General features: G+C 43.7%; 1 long non-coding RNA gene across 1 annotated transcript; it reads right to left on the reverse strand.

Moving 5' to 3' along the window:
- Window positions 1-3402: 3402 nt before the first annotated feature.
- Window positions 3403-4768, reverse strand: LOC132587496 (uncharacterized). The gene is made up of 2 exons (XR_009556440.1): window positions 4676-4768; window positions 3403-3890 (listed from the first exon to the last, which is right to left on the reverse strand). It is a non-coding gene; the product is annotated as an uncharacterized LOC132587496 (long non-coding RNA).
- Window positions 4769-22986: the final 18218 nt, after the last annotated feature.

Here is a 22986-nt window from a genome sequence, read left to right on the forward strand (position 1 = left end):
CCCAGATAAGAGTCCGCACACTTAACCACTACACCAAACTGGCGATAGGAACAGGCACAGAGAAAATAGCCTAGGCTAAAGCCAAAACGGGCACATGGAGGGGCTGTGCTCAGTGGCTGGGCACCTGCTTTGCATACAGAAGGTTGAAGGTTTAGGTTTTGGCAATGTGAAAGACCTCCAATCGAGACCCCAGAGAGCTGCTGCCAGTCAGAGTTCGGAGTATTAACCTCAATAGACCAAAGGTCTGATTCACTAAGGCAACTGCATATATCCACTAAGAACATTATGAAATTTAGCTGGGATTGTAGCTTTATATCCTGTCATTACAATGGGTAGGTCTGTCTGGAGGGAGCTGTGTATCTTGCAGAGACTCGGGGGCTGATTACAGACCGGCACTTTGGGTTGACTCAGAGACACCTCTGAGATCGACCCAAAAAACCCTTCCGGATGGCAACATCTGCCAGCCGTCCAGATCCCGTACTCACCACATACTGGAAGACTATCCATCCGGCTCAAAAAGGGACCACTGCAAAAGTGGTCCCTTTTCACTAGGGCCACTCTGAGGCAGCTCCTGGCCATCTGGAAGGCTGGAGACCACCTGAAAAGCGCCCGGGGAGCCGTGAGCTGGATGCGTGTGCATGTGCGTTCCAGACACTCCCCAGCTGCCCAAGGCCCACTCCTTTCCTCGAGCACTGTCTGGAAGCTCAGGGGCACTCATTTTCTGTCCAGCTGTATTTGGGGTGGCTGCCAGCCACCCCAAAATGGTCGTCTGTTATCAGCTTTGGTATATCAGGGAGCAAAATGCAACTTGGTGTTCTTTCCATAGAGGCACCCATTATCTCCTTCCCCCTTGGTCAATGGAAAGTGAACCATATGATCATGGGTAGATTTTACCCTCACAGCAGTGTCACTTGTCAAGAATAATGCTTGGAAGGGCATCTATTTCCTTGTGTGGGAGAAATAAATGGGTGCCCTTCAGGCCAGTGATTACCCTGTCTCCTTACCTAGTAATGGTGGTGACTCCAGTGTCTGGGTGGAACAGATTAGGTTTTGTTGTCTTTCTGCTGTATCACAAATTGCAGGCCATTTATATTGCCCCATAGTGCTCAATGGAGACCATGAACATCCACAGGCAGCCCTCACCTGCATAGATCCGCCCCTTCATCTGTATATTCCTGTCCTTAGCTTTATGTCTTGGTGCAATGCCAGAATCTTGGGAAATAGTTTCTATGTCTATGGATTTCTAAGTGGTATTTTATCGCTTTTATTGGAGTAATTGTAAAATACTGGAGGCCCACCCCCTGCCCCTGGGAGAGGAGGGCAGAGCAGAAATGGAAAGAAATAAAAAAAGGCTCATGAACCTTTCATAAATTGGATCTAAATAAAAGTTTACATATTATATAAAGTTTTAACACAAGAACTAGATTGCCTGGAACTGTTATGTGTCGACCTGATGTTTTCCGAAGCTGTTCTAAAGAATGTTCTTTTTAACTAAGATGTAACATTTTTGCATTGCTGAGTTTGTTTGAGGAAGTTTGTTATGATAAGTGATGTGTGTGTGTGTGTGTGTGTGTGTGTGTGAGAGAGAGAGAGAGAGAGAAAATCTGGATTCTCCCCAATTTGGCAAGCTTTGAGTTCAGTAATTTGTCTTAAATTTCAGGTTCTGGGAATAACAAAATATTTCAGGATCACTCAGAGCAAAGCAAGAGGGAATTTGGGAGTGGTAGAATAGGCTCACTGTGCTTTGTAGTGGCTTGGGAACTGATATTGATGGCAATCAGCACAAAGAATCTTTCAGAGACGTGACATATCTTCTGCTCCCTGCACACACACACATGTAAAGGGGGTCAGCCATGAGTACCAAAACAATTAGTAATGCAGAAAAGTGAGAACATTTCATCTATCGAGCAGGAGATAAAGTTCAGTCAGTTTTAAGATTTCTGGCTTGTTGGAAGATTAAATATATGCCAGAGGTTTTGATCAAAACACCAACCTGGAATTAAGTTCCACTGAAATCAGTAGTAAAACAACTTAAAAGCTTTCTGCATTCGAAGAATACAGATTGGAGCATACTGAATACACATGGAGCATACTGGAACCTTTCCCTTTCACCATGCCACGTCAACCCTGTGCTAGCTGCACTGTTACAATTCTGAATATATCTCAAAACCTGGCTGCAAGAAACCCGATGGATCAAAGGGGCCATCTAGTCCAGCATCCCATTTCGTTCAAGTGGCGCATCAGTCATTTCTCAGAAACCCTCAAGCAGGGCATGAGGGTAACAAGCTTTCCCTAACATTTGGGCCCTGGCCATTGATATCCAGAGATAATCTGCCTCTGAATGTGCAGCTTCATTTTAGCTACCAAGGCTTGTAGTTGTTGATAGACAGTGATTTTGTCTAATCCTCCCCCTCCCCCAAATAATCTAAACTGGTGGTTGTTGGGAACGCTTGCGGCCAATCCTGGTAAACCAAGACCACATGAAATTTCTTACCCATGGCCAGCTCTTTCCCAAGCTTCCATGTGGCGTCACTCCTGCTAGAAACAGTATATATATACTGTACCTATCAGGGCTCTCGTGAGCCATGGGGCATTAGATAAATGTAAGTAAGGGTCTTGGTACTCAACCACACACCCAGTTTGAGGCTACCATGGGGGAGACAGAGCTCCTCTGCTCTTGTACAGATGAGAAGACTTATACCTAGTTAAATATATTGGAGCAATCCACTGAAGTCCACTTTTATTATGTTAAACATGGTGGAAAGTAGGGTTACCATGGGGTAGTGGTGAGGATGTCAGATTAGGAATGGGGAAGTTTGAAGCTTGCTGGGTGACACTGGGACAGTCACTCTAAGCCTAGCATACCTCACAGGGTTATAGTAAGGACAAAATGGAGGAGGAGAGGAGACTGCCATTTTAAGCCACTTTGGGGAGAAAAGCAGGGTATAAATAGTTATATAGAGAGTAGTAAGGTCAGTAGGGAGCAATGCAGAATGTTAAAGCCTCATCCATGAATCATTGGAAATGACACTTAGCTTCCTTGGCTCTGTGGCTTTACAGAACCGCTGGATAATGCATGGCTTCCAACAACACCAATAGAACTCCTTCAGGGGTTTATCATTGAGGCAAGGGGATGAACTGGCAGCAGCTGCCCATGCTCAGAGACATCTTGTTAGGTTCTCTGGGTGTTAGGCTACTGTTTATATTTTTATCAAGTCTATCATACAGCTCATAAGGGCTAGAAACTTGTGTGTGTTTTCAAATGAAAGCTTGGAATTTCACAATGCTGAACTCTGAACCAGGTCACGCATTCCGTGCTTGGACAGAACCCCTGTGGCCCTGTTCTCAATCTTTGCTTTTTTCCCTTTTGTAGTGAGAGAGATTGCGAAAAAGATGCATTGCTACATTCTGCAAACACTGAGTTTTATTTATCACCAGTCACTTCCTTGCTTTTTACATTCGATTAAGCCACTTGAATGTCAAATTTCTAAATGTGTCTTCTGGAATAAAGCTCAGTTGAACGTATGGGCAATCTTCTCCTCTTGGGTGGCTCTCTTTGCTCATATTTTTCCCATTAACTTAGTAGTAAAGTCAATTGGCAGTGATGAATCTTCTTCATTAATTTCTTTGTTGGCAAACTTTCCCTTTCTTTCATAATTAGTGACTGGGCGGAATTTGCTGGAAGGAGCAGGATGGTTGGCCTCCTGTGGCTTGAAAACTGGAACTGATGTGCATGACGCTAAAAGTTAATTTTGACATCGTTAGTGATGAATAAGATTTTCCTTATGTTTTTACTTCTTAAAAAAACATGGAAAGTTAACTCCTACTTGATTGTTTTGTGTATTTATTTTCAGGAGAGGGCTGCATGTTTTAACCAGACAATGAATCACCTAGATCAGGGATGTCAAATTCATTTAATACGAGGGCCAGATCTGACAAAAATGAGACCTTGTTGGGCTGGGCCATGTGTAAATGTAATGCCAGGTAGCAGAGACATAAACTTTATAAAGGACACAGACAAACACAATTTAAGCTTTTTTTATATAAAAAAACCTTAGAATAGTGTTGGAAGGGGCCTCCAAGGTCATCTAGTCCACCCCTTGCACAATGCAGGAAATTCACAAATACCTCCTCCTAAATTCATAGGATTCGCATTGTCAGATAGCCACCTAGCCTCTGTTTATAACTTATGCTTAAAAGATTAGCACTCTTACAATATTTTATTGAACAGTTTCTAATAACTGACACCTCTTGCTCTGAATTATTGCATCAAAGCCTGGAGACAACATCTGTGCTGTAACAAACTTGAGTATGCTGTCCAGGTGTTGCTCAGGTGTGTATGTGTAAGTTGCAAACCTACTTTTGATTTATTGACATTCATTACGGAAATCTCATTGTCAATGCTTTGAGCCAAAGACCCGGGGAAAACATGAAACGGCTGTGCATTGCAAGGTTTTGTACATAAGTTGTTTCATGTGCTGGTCAGCCAATGGAGAAAAGAGAGTCTTTACTCTGTAGCTTCTATGCGACTGAGCAAGCCTGGCAAAGCAAGCTGTATGCAGAAGGAAGCAAGAGAGAGAGAAGAAAGCAGATGACAGTGAGTTGCTCACGGGCTTGATAGGAGCCCTCCAGGGGTCTGATTTGTCCCTTCAGCCACATGTTTGATACCCCTGACCTAAACCTTTAACTGAAGCAGTGGAGTCTTCACCCCTCCCTGAATTGGTAAGAGCAGATTCTACTTCAGTCATTTGTCTATTAAATTATTTACATGCACCCCACCTTTTCGTAAACCCCTAAAGAGCTTTCACACATTTCAAAAACAAGTAGAAATATATTTTAGAACAATTTGAGAAACTCATAGACCAATACTGAGAGATCATGAGAGTCTGAAATTTTAGAAAACAATAAAAGAGGAGAGTAAAATTCCAGAATCAGCACTGCATGCTGAATGCTCTCTGTTGAGCCAGTATAGTATAGTGGTTAAGTATGTTTTACTGTTTTAACTATGTAAACTCTGTGAAATGTCTAGATTTTTAACTATGTAAACTATGTGAAACGTTTAATTTTATACTCTTATGTTAAATTTTATATGTTGTAAGCCGCCCTGAGCCACCTGGTGGGAAGGGCGGGATACAAATTACAAATAAACTAAACTAAACTAAACTAAAGTGCTCTGACTCTTATCTGGGAGAACCAGGTTTGATTCCTCACTCCTCCACATGCACCTGCTGAGTGACCTTGAGTCAGCCACAAGTTGTCAGCAGAGCTGTTCTCTCAAGAGCAGTTCTAGAGAGAGCTCTCTTAGCGCCACTTACTTCACAGGTTGTCTGTTGTGGAGAGGGGAAGGAGATTGTAAGCCACTCTGAGACTCTAAGTGAAGGGTGGGGTATAAATCCAATCTCTTCTCTTCCTCTTCTTGTTTAAAGGCTATTGGTGAAGTGTCTGCTTCTTTGGGGAAGCAGTTCCAAAGCTGTGGCACTGCTGAAAACACCCTGTCTCATGTCAGTGATAATGGAATGAACATGGAATTCAGCCTTTAAGAAAGATCTTGAAGCTTTGAGTAGGTTATCATGAGAAATAATGGGCCTTCATTGTGATAAGAGGACCAATATGGTGTCATGGGTACAGTGTTGAGGTTGGATCCAGACTAAATTTTCCAGTAGCCAAATGCCTTCCCTCACTGCAGCCCACTGATTTCCACAAAATGATGCTCCTGGGGATGTTGAGGAATACAATAGGAGTTAAATTCTATGCTCTGTTCTGAGTCCCATACCCTGCACTTCACAGAACTGCAGCATGCACATGATGCTGCCATAATTTTTATGTAAGACTAGAGATCCGGTGTATCAGACTAAGCCCATCTAAGTCCAGTTTCCTATATTCAGCAGTGGCCAGCCAGATACCTCTGGGAAGCCAGTGCTCAGAGCAGGGCAGCTACAAAACTTTGTTGACACAGCATTGGGTATTGAGAGGTAAACTGCCCAGGTTTCATTTGCTTGTCTTGTAGGTCTGTTGAAGTAGGGAAATATTCACTGATTTGCAGGACAGAGGATGAGGATTTTGCCTTGACAGCCATATGAGAAACATTACGTGGTGCAAAGCCCTTGAGTGACAGCACACTCAGAGCAAACTCTGTGAGTCATCACGGAGTTATGCATTTTAAGTAGATCAACTCTGGTTTAGGCAATAAGTTGTAGGCCCCAGGGGGAACAGATGCAAGAATGCTGTGTATCTGCTCAGTTTTGAGCCACCCTAGACCAAATGGGACAGAGCTTCTCGCAGAACTGGGGAGGTCTCCGTTACTCATCCACAACCCACTCTGATGGGGCATCCCATGAGCAAAAGTCTTGGGTGTAACTTTATTTCATACTCTTACTGGAATATGGAGTGTGCCTGCAAACTTCGATCGTCAGAGATGGGCAGCCGGGAGGGAGGCTGACTGTGAGGTAATAGGGCATCTTCCAGCTTGTCCTCAAATCTGGGTCTGATAAACCACAAGAACATGTTCCGAGGAGCACCCTTGAAAGAGGGAACACAAAATGGTTAAGAAACAAGTATTGTCCCACCCAGAACTCCTACCCCTCCCCCCCTTTTAAACAGCTGTAAAGGCTGAGGTAAGCAAAAAGCGGAGGGTGGAAACAGAAAACATTAAGAACTAAAGAATGGAAGATCCAGCTATGGCAAAAGTGTCTTAAGCAGCCAGAAAGGCAAAGGAGGGGGCTTTAAAATTGCCCCACCCCTGATTTTCCCTTTAATATCAGTTTGATCCATAAGCAATTGTCAGGCTATGTTATTTAGCCCCATGCTGTGGCTCTGTTCTGCTACCTACTTTTGCATATTAAAACAAGCCGGCTGGCAGTGAAAAGAACCTACTGACCTGGCTATGGTACAGGGGGAACCCTCCAGCACAGCTTCCCCCTGGGGTACTGCACTGCTGCTCACTCCCACTGTAAGCCAAAGTGCCCTCAAGACGAGGTTGGGGAATTGTCAGGTGGGCACCTGGCTCACTCAGGATCTTTTTACCTGTGTATACAGGATTCCACTTCCAGAAAAGTAATGCTTAAAATATTAGGGACTCTAATTAAGTAAAACAATTATAATTTATTAAGAAAAATATAGGCTTCCATACAAGATACAATACTCATCAAAACACACATTCAGTCCTAGGAAACATAGATAGAGAGATAAGGGAACACATGGGTAGACAAACAGGGCGATATTTACCTATCGTAGTCTTCGAGGAAGGCTCCAATGACGACAAGCAAGGAAGTGGGAGAAGGGGCCCAAAACTGATCAGGAATCGGGGATGGATCTATGCAGCGGAAGTTGGGATACTGATAGAAGCACACCTGTGGGTAGCTAGTCCACAGATTATAAGGACTCTCTTGAGCCCTTAAGAGATGGGAGGTACGAGGGAGGAGGAAGGTGGTCAGCTGGTGCATGACCTCATGAAAAGGGGAGGTTTCACAGTGATCATAAGGGCTGGACTACTACGATAGCCAATGGGAAGTTCATTGGTATCACCTAATTGGGTGCTTGCTCTTGACCAATGGACTGCCTGGATCCTGGATACTTGAGAGAACTTTCAGGTTGAAACGGACCAGGGGGAGGCTCCAAAGTAACAGTTAGGGAGAAGAATGGAAAGATTACTTGGGTGGGAAGATGCTTAGGACTATTGGACTTATCTAAAAGGGTGACAGCAGAGAGTCAAATCATGGCCTAGGTAACACCCAGTCTATACAAAGGAACTTGGCTCTGGCTGAAGATGGTCTTCCTCTTCTTCTGTCTTCTTCTGGGCACCAGTCTTTGTCTAGAGTTCCGTCAAACAAAGAAAGTGGCGGTTGGACGATTTAACCACTCCTGAGGTGGGTGGGTTGCTTGCAGGCATAGGTGACATCTGGTGTGTACGTGAGCCATTCGCTTCACTGGAATGGAGTCATGCCTTGTAGGAAGATGGCTGTGTGTGGTGTTAGCCCTCCACGGTGGATTCCATGGTCAGAACTTCATAACCATTTGCCTGGATAGCTCCTGGTGGCGCAGTTTCCTCTGCTCCAATGCTGGGATGGCTATCATACGGAACGATGGGAAATCATCCGTTCTCCTAGTAGGCACTCTTGTACCGGTTTAGAGTGCCTTAGTAGTGTCCTGGCTGCTTGTACTGCATAAGTGCCTTTTGCCCCTGGATAGGTTTACCCACACTCTCTGGCCAGATGTGTGCGAGTCACTTCTCCAGGTGCTCTGGCAACCAAGCTGGTAATCAGGATGTTCTGTAAGGGGGCTTTTCCTCACACCACCTTCCCAGGTGGTTGCTCCACCCAAGAGCCTGGCCTCTTGCTCTGCATGTAAGAGAGGCTTTCTGCACAGCAGTCAGCAGGTGAAGCTTTCATAGCCTGCAGCTAAAAATCCTCACCAACTAATTGCAGCAGATTAAATTCCCCTTAAAGGGACAGCTACCATAGTCGCTTCAGAAATTAGTAAGCCTAATATGCATTAGTACTATGCATAGCGATGCCACCCCTGATGACCTATTCAAAGGGGAAAAAGCAGATTTGGGAAGAGGAATCTCACAGGTTGAGTCTGGGTTCCCACCCCTGCATCAGATGTAACACAATCTTGTGGGACTTGTGGGTCCTCCTCATTTCCTGCACATGCAGTGCCAGTTAAGGAGTCAGACTGTGGTGCATGTGGAGAGGAGGATTCACCCTCCCCATGCCATTTTGCTAGCCTGACATAGTCTGGGGGGACGGAATACTATTGGGTCTGCTGGCAAAACCCAAGTGCATATCAGGGAATGAGGGTGGCTAGGTCTCCAGTGATAGCTTTTGGGGGTGGGGCAGGGTGACATCATAGCACACAATGCCATGACATCCCTTCCAAGTACTCAGCAGTCCGCTGGCAACCCTATAGGGAACATCTGGCTTCCCCCTTTAAATGGACTGGAGAACAGAATAAAGGAACAGTACTTAACTATCTCTACAGGCAGTCTCTCAGTTTCCAATTGACACCCCCCCCCCCCCAAAAGAAAAACATAAACCAGTGGCTTTTTTCTCCTGAAGTATTTTTGTGAGGATAAACACTAGGGATGCCATCCTCTAATCAGTAGATGGAGACCTCCTGGGATTACAGATGATCTCCAGGTGACAAAAATCAGTTCAGCTGGAGAAAATGGCTACTTTGGAAGGTAAATTCTATGGCATTATCCCCCCCAAAAGTCCCTCCCCTCCTCAAACCCTGTCCTATGCAGGCTCCTCTCCCTAGATCTCCAGATATTTGCCAACCCAGAGCTGGTAACCCTAATAAACACACATCTAGAACTCTGGGGGAAAACAGCACGTGGGGAGGCAATGTCAAAAGCAGCCAGAGGGGAAAGGGTTAAGCACTCAATTCTTCCACCTACCATTTCTTTGCTTGAAGCTCCCTCCCCGGGGCTGTAACCACTTGTGTCTTCCAGCAGAGCATCTGCAGGATCTCATTGAGCAGAGAAACCTCACCTTGCTTCAACCAACTTGCAGCTTCCCTTCCCCATTTCTTTCCAGGCAATCTGGACAGAAACTGTTGGAAAGGCAATGTCTGGTGTACAAAGAAAAGAAGCCCCAAAAGGGGGCAGCAAGAAGACAATTAGATAGGATAGTGAGGACAGTGCCTTCTCTCTCCTGTTAAGTGTCATTCCTTGTCTGTCTCCAGATTGCTACTCTTAGGGCAATTTCCCCCTTCCCACACTCGGTCTTCCTCTTTCTCTGTTAAGGATGTAGTTAGAAACCTATCTCTGTCTCTCCTTTTTCCTATCAATTATATTAGTTCCTAAATAATCCCTTATTTACTATTTAATCAGGTTGTGCACCATTGCTGTGTTAATTACTCTGCCAACAGAAACTGCCTGTACTATTCCCCCTTATATCTTGACAATAAAAAGGGTTATAAACTTTCTTAAAAAAAAAAAATGAAAACAGCAATTCATAGGAATTAGTAGATCATGGCAATGCATTGTCCTGACAACGTTGAGCTATAATGCAATAGCAATTGCTGATTTAAAGAGAAAATAGCCTGCAGATTTTTGTCTTTGTGTGTAGCATATGCACTACAACAAAGCGGCCTCTGCAACTTGATCTAGCAAGGCAAACATTGCTGTGTTCTGTAACCTGCCAGGTGGAAAACTGGCACCCTGCTTTTACAGATCCAGACAGGCTGTAAAAGGAAAATGTTAATCAAGTCCCTGCTGAGCTTCTCTTGGCTGGTGAATAGTGATGGGTCAGTTTAGATTAGAATTTCAGCTATTCCATGGCTCAGAAGGAGACATACACACACACACATATACATAGATACAGGCAGCCTTTCGGCCCTGGATTACATACATTTTTTTGAAAAAAAAAAGCACGGGTTGGTTTGCTAGCAGATGGAAGAGAGTTTTTCGTCAGGGACATGCCTGGGACCTGGCGAGTGTCTGCACATATCTGGAAGACAATGAAGGGCAGGGCATAAATTATGCCCATTGCCCGCCATCTCCCATTTATTTTCATTCAATATCAAGTTATTGTCATTCATTCATTCGAGTCAAAAGGACTTTGACTCGCAAAACCCCTTCTCCCCCGCAAAAAAGGTTGGTCTCTAAGGTGTTAATTCAAATCTAGCAGCCATACTGGGACAAAATTATTGGTATATTTTTGTGATTTGTAAATCTTGATTGACACGGAAAAACCCAACTACATTTTTTTGCATGCGAACATTTGTAGACTGCAGTTACCTATTCCCTGAGTTTCACCATGCTCTTCCCCTCAGTGGTTTTTACTGCGGATGATCTCTGTTGTGTAACTGACATATGGTGTCCTCTGAAGTTCTAAATTTAGGGATACCTGTTTGACATTTAAAGTAAGGCTTATGATTAAACTGAAAGAAGACAATTACAAGGGCCAAACTACATGAGACACTATTCTCAGGTTCAGCCCCAAGTCTATTACATATTCTGCCAAACAAATATGTAATGGGAGATCCTGCCTGAAGTTCTGTTTCTCAGGCTCTTGGGGACTGATTCAAATAGGACCATGTCACTGGGGGAGAGGAGAATTAAGCATTCTCTCTCACGTTGGTGGGGTCCGGAGATCTCCTGTATTACAACTATCTCCAGACAATAGAGATCTCCCAGCGCAGCAGTGGGAGAAAATGCAGGAGGAAGAAAGTGCCATCAGAGATTTTGCCAGAGATTTGTGGAATTACTAGAGTGTTATGGTAACTTTGGAAGTGACATGTGGCATTGTATGATGCATGTCCTGGCCTCAAAAGCTCCTTCCAAAATCCTTCTGAAAAGATGGTTCTATAAGGGCTCATGATTAAGTAGGTGGGGCTCTACAATCCACCTGAGGGTCTTGACCTTGGAGACCAATTGTCTTTAAATGGTCTTAAGACACACAGGTGCTGTAGCTTATAGGGCTATCCTTTAAGCTGCCTGGATAGGGCACCTCATTGGAATCATGTATAAGCTCATCAGAGGGTAAAATAAGGAATGTGCACTGATGCTCTCTTTGGTGAATTCTGGCATATTGACAATTGTGCCTGCAAATGCTTTGTGGAGAAAAGGTTTTCAAACAGAACATGTTTTGTATCTCCTAACGATTTTCCCCTTGCCTATGCAAGATAACAAAGTAGTAGAAAGCAACTCTCCCAACCGATTAGTTCTCCACAGTAAAGTGATACGAGGTCCACAAATTGCCTTGTTTTTTTTAGAAGACTCAACCACAGTAGTACAGCTGGATCAGTTAATGTAAATTTTGCGGATGCTTGTTTAGATGCTGAAGGCAATGCATTAGGAACTGATGGTGCCTGATCATTATCCAATCAGTTCCTGATGCAGTATCTGCGACATCAAAAACTCTGCAGGCATTTGTGTATTTAAATAAATGCAATGGACTATTTACTACTTTCAAATATGTGTGCATTGATAAGAATGGGATGATTGCTTACCATTTGGAAAAAGTCCAAAAAAAGGTCTAAACTAAAGGGTACTGTAACTGCAGCCACTCTTTGCTTTTGCTGCTTAGACTTACGGAAGCCATCATCTTTTAAACTCCATCCATCCATTCCATCCAGTGCAGTGACTCCTGTTGAGCAGTTTATCTCTGGACAACTTTGCACCACTTTCTTAAGTGTGCAGAGAACATAGCAGTTCTCTGGCTTCTGGAGGGGTCAAGAATTCTGACCTTCAAAGTTAAAAAGTCTGCAATCAAAATACACTTTCTATTTGCTAAAGGTTAATTAAAGTTAATTAACTTGCTGACCAGATGGAGGCAGCAGCGTTCCAATTTTGTGCATAAATTTGTGAAAGATCTGAACATTGTGAAATTCTCTACACATATACTGTAAGTTCTGCAAGACGCTCCCTGAAGGAAGGACATGGCGGTCTGAAACAAACTTTACACTGCTAGCTGTCCGTTTGAGCTCTTTTTGGATTCATGTATTGGATTTATTTATGATTTGGACTGATATATATATGTGTGCATAAACATGCACATGCGGTATGTAAAACGATGAAGTTGCTGAATGGCACTTTCTTTCTTGTATGAATTACATTTTGTAAATATATTTTTCACAGAGTGGTTTTGATTTATTTGGTTGCAATCCCCAGGTGGGGGCAGGAGATTCCCCAGTTTGGAGGCCCTTCCCTCACTTCAGGGTCATCAGAAAGTGGGGGGAGGGGAGGGAAATGTCTGCTGGATACTCCATTATTCCCTATGGAGAGATCCCCATAGGGTATAATGGAGAATTGATCTGCGGTTATCTGGGGATCTGGGAGGGGGCTATTTAAAGGGACCCCACATCTTTTAAATACCTTCCCTCCACTGGAAATAATGAAGGATAGGGGCACCTTATTTTGGGGCTCATAAAATTGGACCCCCTCGTCCAATCTTTTTGAAACTTGGAAGGTATTTTGAGGAGAGGCTCTGGATGCTATGCTGAAAATGGGGTGCTTCTACCTAAAAAAACTCCCTCCCAGATCCCACAGATCAATTCTCCATTATACCCTATGGGAATTGGGTCTTCTTAGGGAATAATGGAGTGCCCAGCAGATATTTCCCTCCCCTCCTCCCTGCTTTCTGATGACCCTGACGTGGGTGGGGGGGAGAGCCTCCAAACCAGGGGATCCTCTACTCCCACTTGGGGATTGGCAACCCTAGCCTGATGTCTTCAGAACATGGAGGCTAATGAAGGTCAGCCCTGGTTAGTACTTGTATGAGAGACCACCAAGGAAGTTCAGGGTTGCTACACAGGCTGATGCAACAGCAAACCACCTCTACTCATTTGTTACCCACCCTTATGAGGTTGCCATAAGCTGGCTGTGACTTGACAGCACTTTCCACCGCCATCACAAGGTATTCTGCAAACCTAAAAGCCCCTCCTTTCTACACACCCATTCTAAGATACCTCTATCAATGCCCCTGTCTTGAGGAAGGCAACCTTTCCACACAATACCTTATATCTTTGAAATAAATAGGCCACAGTCTGAACCTGAGACTTTACAAACAATGCCCTTTGGTGAGAGAGTTTGGTGTAGTAGTTAAGTGTGTGGGTTGGTGTAGTAGTGTAGTGTAGTGTGTGGACTCTTATCTGGGAGAACTGGGTTTGATTCCCCACTCCTCCACTTGCACCTGCTGAAATGGCCTTGGGTTAGCCATAGCTCTTGTAGGAGTTGTCCTTGAAAGGGCAGCTGCTGTGAGAGCCCTCTCGGCCCCACCCACCTCACAGGGTGTCTGTTGTGGGGAGAGAAGATGTAGGAGATTTTAAGCTGCTCTGAGTCTCTGACTAATGTCTCACTCCCCTTATGCTGCTCTCACGTTAGTCTTCTCAGCGTGGCTTCCTTCCGATTTCACAGTATCTGCCCTGGGGCTGCAGCAAGCATCAGCGTTTTCGCACAGCAAACAGAAACTGATAAAAACCAGTTTCTGTTTGCTGCTTGAAAATGCCGATGCTTGCTGCAGCCCCGGGGCAGATAGTATGAAATCGGAAGAAAGCCGTGCTGACAAGACAAACATGAGACCAACGTAAGGTGAGTGGGAAATCGGTCCAATTCAGAGAGATGGATGGGGTATAAATCTGCAGTCTTCTTTTTCTTCTTTTACCACTAAGCTAGACAGGAGCTTACTGCTCCTGAGATGGAATGCTCCTTTCTCTCATGGATTGCACACATGTTCTGGAGGCTGTGATTCATGGCCACAGAGATGCTTAGATTGAAAATGTTGGTGGGAACAGAACAAAAGGGCTTCATGTAAATGATTTGTAGCCTGAGCTCTAAGACCATATTCACTATGACCTTGGCATCCTGTACATAATATGATCACACATTATGTTTTCATGGTTATCCAGCTGCAAGAATGGTCCCTTTTCTGGAAAATATAATATCACCACCATTTATTATCTCACTATCAATGCCCATACTTTGGCCACTGCTATCTAGGAACAATGCAACAACAAATATATAGTCGGATGGATTATCTGCAATGGCTTGTTTATTGGTTGGTTCAGCATCGTCCTGAATCCAGATATGAAACTTCTTCTAGGGTTAAGTCCTAATCACTTGGGTGCTGCACGTGGAGGTCCCTGAGCCAAAAGACACTGCTGGAAGCTCACAGGCCTCATCTTGAATTGTATTTCTTCTGTTGGATTCTACCTTTGCCTTGCTGTTTTACCTATACACAATGAAACGTAACAGGCTCAAGATATGTCTGTGTTTGCTGCACAATTACATTAAGGTGGACAAACAATGAAGTCCATAAAAGTGAACAGACCCTTAAAGCCCCTTATCCACACATATAAAGATTGAACCACTTGTGGTTCAATGAAAACTTGAAAAAAGAGAGAAAAGAACAAACTGTCTTCCATATTTGAAATGCTTCTGTGCTTGGTTAGTTGGAGTAAAGTCTCACTAGCTACAGGATACCAGCTAGACTCACTAGCTACAAGATACCAGCTAGACTCATTCCAGTCTAGAATGACACAATAAATAGTTTCAGGTGAATAGCTGTCTTGGTCTGAAGCAGCAGAACAAAGTTTGAGTCCAGTGGCACCTTTAAGACCAACAACTGAAGAAGTGTGTGTGCACACAAAAGCTTATACTGTGAATAAAACTTTGTTGGCCTTAAGGGTGCTACTGGACTCTAACAGTAAATAATGTGATTCTCTTTATATAGCTACTGAGGCTTACAATACCAATGATGCTGTGCAACTGTGAGAAAAATGGGCATTTTCAAAAAAATTAAGGATCTGTGAGGAATATGGGATAAAATGGAATGTGATGGGTAAGATAAATATTCCACAAGGGTGTCTGGCATCGAAAATGGTGAACATTTTTCATGGCGAGGGATTTACCCATCCCTAGTTTTATTCTTTCATGATTTTACAAGTTTTGTAAACATTCTCATAAGCATTTACTGAATTAAGCAGCTCAGTGAAACAAATGACTGACAAGTCGAAGAAACAATATCTAGTAAATATGGAAATTTAACCCAATATTCTTTAACAGTGAGTTAGGAGACACATTAAAATACATCAAGGTAGATTCAGACAGTTGCATCAATTTTGCAGTTCCCAAGTAGGGTTAATTATGACATTTGATTGTTACTTGCTTTAGCTCTTACAACTTGTCTTTTTAAACTTAACGAAGGAGAATCTGTACAAATTTACCCAGTTTTCAAAATCTGGGAGGGCTGATTTGCCATGAAGCCAAGGAGAAATTAGATCCTCCTCACAGGCTGTCTGTTGTGAATTCTTGCTCCATGGCATTGAGCACAAATCCCCAGGGTCCTTTAAAGACTGGAATATTATTCACAAACATACAAAAAAATTATCCAGGTTCGATCAGTTTCCACATTAATGACAAACAGCAATCTAACCATATGTCATGTCCTCAGAGAGATGGGAAAATGCATTGTAAAACAGCAACTGCATATGTGTCAAAGGAGTTACCTAATGTAATTCCAGGATGCTGTTAGAATGAAGCAGAGAATGGAATGAGTTATTTATCTGCAGCAGTTGTTAAATTCTAACAGGACGCTTCATGATGTGTGCAAGTCAATAAGGCCAACCAGTAATCTTGTATTCCTGTGAATGGCAGGGTTTTATACAAGGGATCTTCTTGGTGCTGTGATTTTGGTAGCCGTACAGATGCATCCATCCACAAGGCCAAATGAAATTGCTATGCTTGGCATAATCCCAGATACCACTGTGAGAGGATTTATTAACTGCTCACAGTTGCCAGCTGAGATTAAACCAATTCACAGCCAGGCATGGCAGATCTTGCAGTGGAGTTGCGCAATCTGAACCTTGCTTTTGCATGCTTTGCACCTGGATCCTGAAAGTCATGTAATGTTGAATACACTTTGGATTTAATGAGATGGGACAGGGTCTGAACTACTATTAGGCAGGGACTCAATGTTGCCATGGCAACAGCAACATGGAAGCCTGAGGTGCAGGTCTTATCTATTTTGTGTGTGTGTAAAGTGCCATCAAGTTGCATCTGACTTATCGTGACCCCATATGGTTTTCAAGGCAAGTAATTAAGTAGAGGAGGTTTGACATTGCCTTCCATTACAAGGTCTTCCTTGGTGGTCTCCCATCCAAATACTGGCCCTGATAACTTCTGAGAACTGACAGGATAGGACTATACTACATAATTCCACAACCCCTCTGTCTTTTGTGGGAAAAGTTTTTTGCTTATATCCCTATAAACTTGTCAGAGGCCTGCTCTATATGGGCAGAAGTATGGAGTAAGAAGGAAATGACAGAACAGAAGGGACTGCACTGAAGGGAAGAATAAGAATGGTTTTTTATACCTCACTTTTAAGGAGTCTCAAGGGCTGGGTCCAGATTGGTATTTTAAGCCAGCACAGGGACGGGATGTGAGTGGACCAAAAAAGCGTGACCAAATGCACACATCTGCCTGCCGTCCTGCTCCCACACTCACCCTGTCCATAGGCATCCATAGGGCTGCGCGGGCTGCACTGGCTGCCATTGGTGTACCGAGTTCGTTACAAAGTGCTGGTTATTACCTTTAAAGCCCTATATGGCCGAGGACCTGCCTACTTGAGGGACCATATGAACCCCAGAGAGCGCTGAAGTCAGCTGGAAAGAACCAGCTGAATATCCCTGGGCCAAGGGAGACCAAATTGAAGACTACTCGGGAACGGGCCTTCTCTATTGCAGCTCCACTACTGTGGAACCAGCTCTCGGAGGAAGTGCGGGCCCTGTGGTGTTTGGACCAATTCCGCAGCGCCTGCAAGATCTTTCTCTTTAAAATGGCCTTCACTTAATGCTGAGCCAAGATAGATTCACTGAAGATGCTTTTAGCCACTGAATTTTATAGAAGATCTGAGTTATAGCACCATAATGTTAATTGATATAAGTCGATTTAAATGATGGTTTTATCTAACTGTAATTATTGTGTATTATGGTTTTACTGTGTATTGTATTTATGTGTTGTGAGCCGCCCTGAGCCTGCCTTGGCGGGGAGGGCGGGATATAAATAAAAATTATTATATTATTAAAAAGCTACCACTTTAGAAGTGGTAGTAAAGTTTTGTGCCACATGGCATCTGCCTCAGCAGGCTTCTGAACACTGGAGTGCACATGTGAGGCGCATTGGCAGTGTGAACCTGCGAGGCTGTCCCAAACCAATTCCAACTTTAAAAAAAAATTGGTTCCAAGCACAAGGGTGCATATGCAGATGACCAATAAATGAACGGGGGAAAAAAGAAACCCAAACCAAGCTACGGGAATAATGTGGGACAGCCATCTGACTGCACCAAAGTGCATCCCAGGCAGGATACGGTCGCTTTGTGGGGGAGCATATGGACAGGCTTCTGTCGCTCCATTTTGAGCCAGCGTGATTTGGGATGCCTCCTGTGTGCTCCAAGCTGCCACCTGCTGGTCTGGACCCAGCCAAAGTGGCTTACAATCTCCTTCCCTTCTCCTCACAACAGGCAACTTGTGAAGTAGTGGGAATGAGAGAGAACTGTGACAGGCCGCAGGTCACCCAGCAGGCTTCATGTGGAGGAGTGGGGAATCAGACCAGCTCTCCAGATTTAGAGTCCTCTGTTCTTAACCAATACATCATGCTGGAGATTACTTTTTAAATATTATTTGCATTAAAATACCTATTTCATAAAAACACACTCAGGAAAAAATAGAAAAGAGTAAGAGTAGGAGCGCCCATCTCCAGAACTCAGGGACAAGTGGCCTTTCTCCCTGAACTGCTAGTTTGTTTTGTAATTGTGCAGAGATTTTTTTTTAAAAAAATGTGGATTAGTATTCAAACATTGTATTCCCCATCTACACTGATATAATCTACTGAATCAGGGTTCTGCTATCTCATTCTGCAAAATATGTGGAATCACTCAAAAGAGAACAAAGGAGCAAAGAGATGAAGAAAAAAAACAATGCTACAGTGAGAAGAAAATTTTTATTCCTAATATCAGTATCCTTTGCATTTCATGCTCAGATTCCTCAGAGAGTTCAATAGAATATAAACACAGCAGCATCTCCAGTTTTGAAAAGAACCCCCCGAGGAAGCTTGGTGTGAAATGCATAGGAGTACTGATGTTTGGAATAATTTTTTATTCCCACTGAACCACTGTTTTTATTTTGTCTCTCTGCAACGTATGTGGATCAGATTTGAAATACCCTAATAAAATATTGATTTGTGACTTAGCAATAATGTACTCAAACCAAAGCACTCTATACTGGAGTGCCATCTACTGGAGTTAATTCTTTCATTGAGGGTTACCACGGTCATTCATCAGATATGTGGATGCATGGACAAATGCTATACCTCTACTGAAGCACTAGGGGTGAAAGTTTTGAATTATTTCTTTATTACATTTTTATACCACCAGCAATCTCAGAGTGGCTTCCTATTCTTGTACAATAATTTTAGTAATGAGTATGAAAGGTGTCTTCCCTTCTTATTCTCACACAATAATCTTGTAATGTGTTAGGCTGAGAAATAATAACATGAAAAACCCTAAGAGCTGTGCATTAGATTACTGTAGTTTGTTAAACATTGAACTCTAAATTAAATGAGGGCAATTCCTTGGGAAGGAGGCATTTGTTGAAGATGTGACATCACTTCTGGGTGACACTCTAGAATTTCCCCCTAATCTTTTCTATAAACTCATAGGAAAAATTTCTAAAGTGTAATTATGAAGGCCAGACTCTTTTCTCCTGCTTCTCAAGGGCAGGGGATTGGGGCTGTAAGGAGGACTTAACATGCCACAGGTGAAAAGCCTAGAAGTTACTCACCACTAGGAAATTAAGGCAGAAGAAGAAGAGAAGAGTTGGTTTTGATACCCCCTTTTCACTACCAGAAGAAGCATCAGAGCAGCTTGCAATTGCCTTCCCTCCCCTTTTCCCCAACAGACGCCTTGTGAGGCAGGTGGGGCTGAGAGAGCTCTGAGAGAACTGTGAATGGCTCAAGATCACCCAGCTGGCTTCATGTGGAGGAGTGAGGAATCAAACATGGTTCTCCAGATTAGAGTCCACCGCTCTTAACCACTATACCACACTGGCTCCCTAGTTATGATTTGATAGCTGCTTCTTTTATGTGCAAATTGGTTATCAAGGATTTTACATAGTGCAGAAGTACAAAAATTTACCAATCTTGTAAGGACTCCTGTAGAGGAGTAATGTACTGCCCTTTTATGAAGGCCTGGTTGCTCTTAGAACTTTATGGCACCTTAAAGACTTAGACTGTGGCATAAGCTTGCATGGATAGACATGGCACTTTAAAGACTAAGACTGTGGCATAAGCTTCATACATCTGACAAATGGAACTGAAGTCTATGAAATCATGTTACAATATGGGTGCTAGTCTTTAAGACATTACCAGACTCCTGTTCTTATGTGCGATAACAAATTAACACAACAGTTATCTCACTGGAATGTATTATCATGGTTGCCCAGAAGAACCTCCAGAAAAGCCCTGACCTGGACAGGCCAGGCAAGCCCAATCTTATCAGATCTCGAAAGCTAAGCAGGGTTGAATTTGGCAAGTACATGGTTGGGAAACCTTCTTGCAATACCAGAGCTGGAGGCCGGAGCAGGCTTTATTCAGCCACCTCTCTGAATATCCTCCATGACCCCTGCAGGGATCAGTCACCAGAGGTTGCCATGACTTCCAGGCAGAGGGGTTTTTTTGTAGCAGGAACTCCTTTGCATGTTAAACCACACATCCCTGATGTAGCCAATCCTCCAAGAGCTTACAGGGCTCTTAGTACAGGGCCTAATGTAAGCTTCAGGAGGATTGGCTACATCAGGGTGGTATAGCCTAATATGCAAAGAAGTTCCTGCTACAAAAAAGCCCTGCTTCCAGGTATATATACACATGCACACACAAAAAGGAAGAAAAAAGAACCTCTGGAAAATATTACATATTGGTTTAAAATATGTATATCCTCTCCTTCCAAAGCTTCAAGCAACCCACAAAATATAAACATAGATGCAACAATATTGAAGTGGCTGAGCCTGCCTTGGCGGGGAGGGCAGGATATAAATCTAATAAAAAACAAACAAAAACAAATTAAAAAATTTAAAATCCACTAATCATCAATATTAGATTTAACTCTTTATATTACAATTTTCAACATTTTGTAAGGTACAAAGACTTCAAATCTACACAGCGCATTACAGAATTCAAAGCATTTTTCATAAAGAAAATGCAATAATGAATGCAACTGATTCAGTTTTTGTTTTTTCATTTTTTTGGCTGTTACTGAAAAAACACGGTAGAACACAGGATGCTGAAATTCAGGGCCAATTTACGGTTAATAAAATCCTTGTGCCAGATGTGTTTTTATCAGATGTGAACTGGGGGTTCTGCACTGGAAACCCAACTCAGATCAGGACCTATAATGCAGGGGCAGGGGCTTAAGCCTCCTTCTTGGACCCTTTTCCTAACTCGAATTGGCCTCAGGAAGTCACTGTTTGCCCTGCTGAGTCCACTTAAGTGTAGCCATCAGTACACATTCACTTTCCCCATCAGGGCAAACAGCAGTTCCCCAGGGTCATTTCAGGACAGAAAAACAGTATAGCACAGGGGTGGCCAGCGGTAGCTCTCCAGATGTTTTTTGTTTACAATTCCCATCAGCCCCAGCCATTGGCCATGCTCGCTGGGGCTGATGGGAGTTGTAGGCAAAAAAACAACTGGAGAGCTACCGTTGGCCACCCCTGGTATAGCACATGGGTGGCCAAACTGTGGCTCAGGAGCTGCATGTGGCTCTTTCACACATATTGTGTGGCTCTTGATGACCCCAATGCCCTGTTGGCTGGCAGCTTGGAGAATGCATTTAAAGTTAAAATTGCTTTCTTTCCACCTCTCCCTGCCTCTTCCCTCCTCCTTCTGTCTGTCTATCTGTCCTTCTCTCAAACATCTGTCATTCATTTCTTGTGGCTCTCAAAAATCTGACGTTCATGTTTTGTGGCTCTCAGACATTTGATGTTCATGTCTTGCAGATCTCAGACATTTGACTTTCTTGTCTTGTGGCTCTCAGCCATTTGATATTCTTGTCTTGTGGCTCTCAGACATCTGATATTCATGTCTTGCGGCTCTCAGACATCTGACATTTATTCTATGTGGCTCTTATGTTAAGCAAGTTTGGCCACCTCTGGTATAGCATGAGGGAAGGTGGCCTGCAGGCTCCTGGGAATTAAATTCCCAGCCGGGAACTCCAGACATATATATGGTAGATAGTCCTTGTGGTACAAGGACATTATAAAGCAGAACCATAGAGTTTTTACCCCGAGTGCTAGAGCGTCCCTAGCATGATGTGCCCAGTGCAATGATGTCACTTCTGGGTGATGTCATCGCGCCATGTGCGCTTTGTGTGTGTGAGATTCATCCCCTGCTGGAGCCAAGGTAAGACTTGGCAACCTTACTTAGTGCATGTAACTGGAGAACTAGAGTGATGCAGCAACTATCATAGAATTGGAAGAGATCTCCAGGGTCATCTAGTCCAACCTCCTGCACAATGCAGGAAATTCACAACTACCTCCCTCCACACCCCGGTGACCCCTGCTCTATGCCTAGAAGATGGCAAAAAAACCTTCAGGATCCCTGGCAAAACTGGCCTGGAGAAAAATTGCTGCCTGAACTCAAAGCAGTGATCAGCAGGGCCATGAGAACTAAGCACTGATGCAAACCTTCCTGACGTCCTTCCCATTATCTGCCTAAAGTTTACAGGATCCGCATTGCTGTCAGATGGCCATCTAGCCTCTGTTTAAAAATCTCCGAAGAAGGAGAGCCCACTACCTCCTAAGGAAGGCTGTTCCATTGTGGAATCTCTGTCAGAAAGCTCATCCTAATGTTTAGCAGAAAAATTTAATTTCAACCTGTTGGTTCTGGTCTGATGTTCTGGGGCAACAGAAAACATCTCCACACCATCCTCTATATGACAGCCCTTCAAGTACTTGAAGATGGTGAGCCAGTTTGGTGTAGTGGTTAAGTGTGCGGACTCTTATTTGGAAGAACCGGGTTTGATTCCCCACTCCTCCACTTGCACCTGCTAGCATGGCCTTGGGTCAGCCATAGCTCTGGCAGAGGTTGTCCTTGAAAGGGCAGCTGCTGTGAGAGCCCTCTCCAGCCCCACCCTCCTCAAAGGGTGTCTGTTGTAGGGAAGGAAGATAAAAGAGATTGTGAGCCGCTCTGAGACTCGGAGTGGAGGGCGGGATATAAATCCAATATCTTCTTCTTCTTCATGCTGGGATGTTCAGAGCTTACACTTACAAGGAAAAGAAAGGAGCCTCGTTGTGCCAGTCTTATACATGTTACTGTATTGCTTAAATAAGGTTGCCAACCTGCAGTTGGGGCCTGGATATCTCCTGGAATTACAGCTGATATTCAGACTTCAAAGATGTGTCCCCCTTAGGGTTGTCAGGTGCTGGTGGGGGGTGGGGTGGGGTGAAGGGAGGGAACTTTTTAGGAGTGGGGTGATGGTGTGATGTTGCCACATT

Source organism: Heteronotia binoei, chromosome 1 (assembly GCF_032191835.1).
Source record: "Heteronotia binoei isolate CCM8104 ecotype False Entrance Well chromosome 1, APGP_CSIRO_Hbin_v1, whole genome shotgun sequence".
In the NCBI taxonomy this organism is placed as follows: Eukaryota; Metazoa; Chordata; class Lepidosauria; order Squamata; family Gekkonidae; genus Heteronotia; species Heteronotia binoei.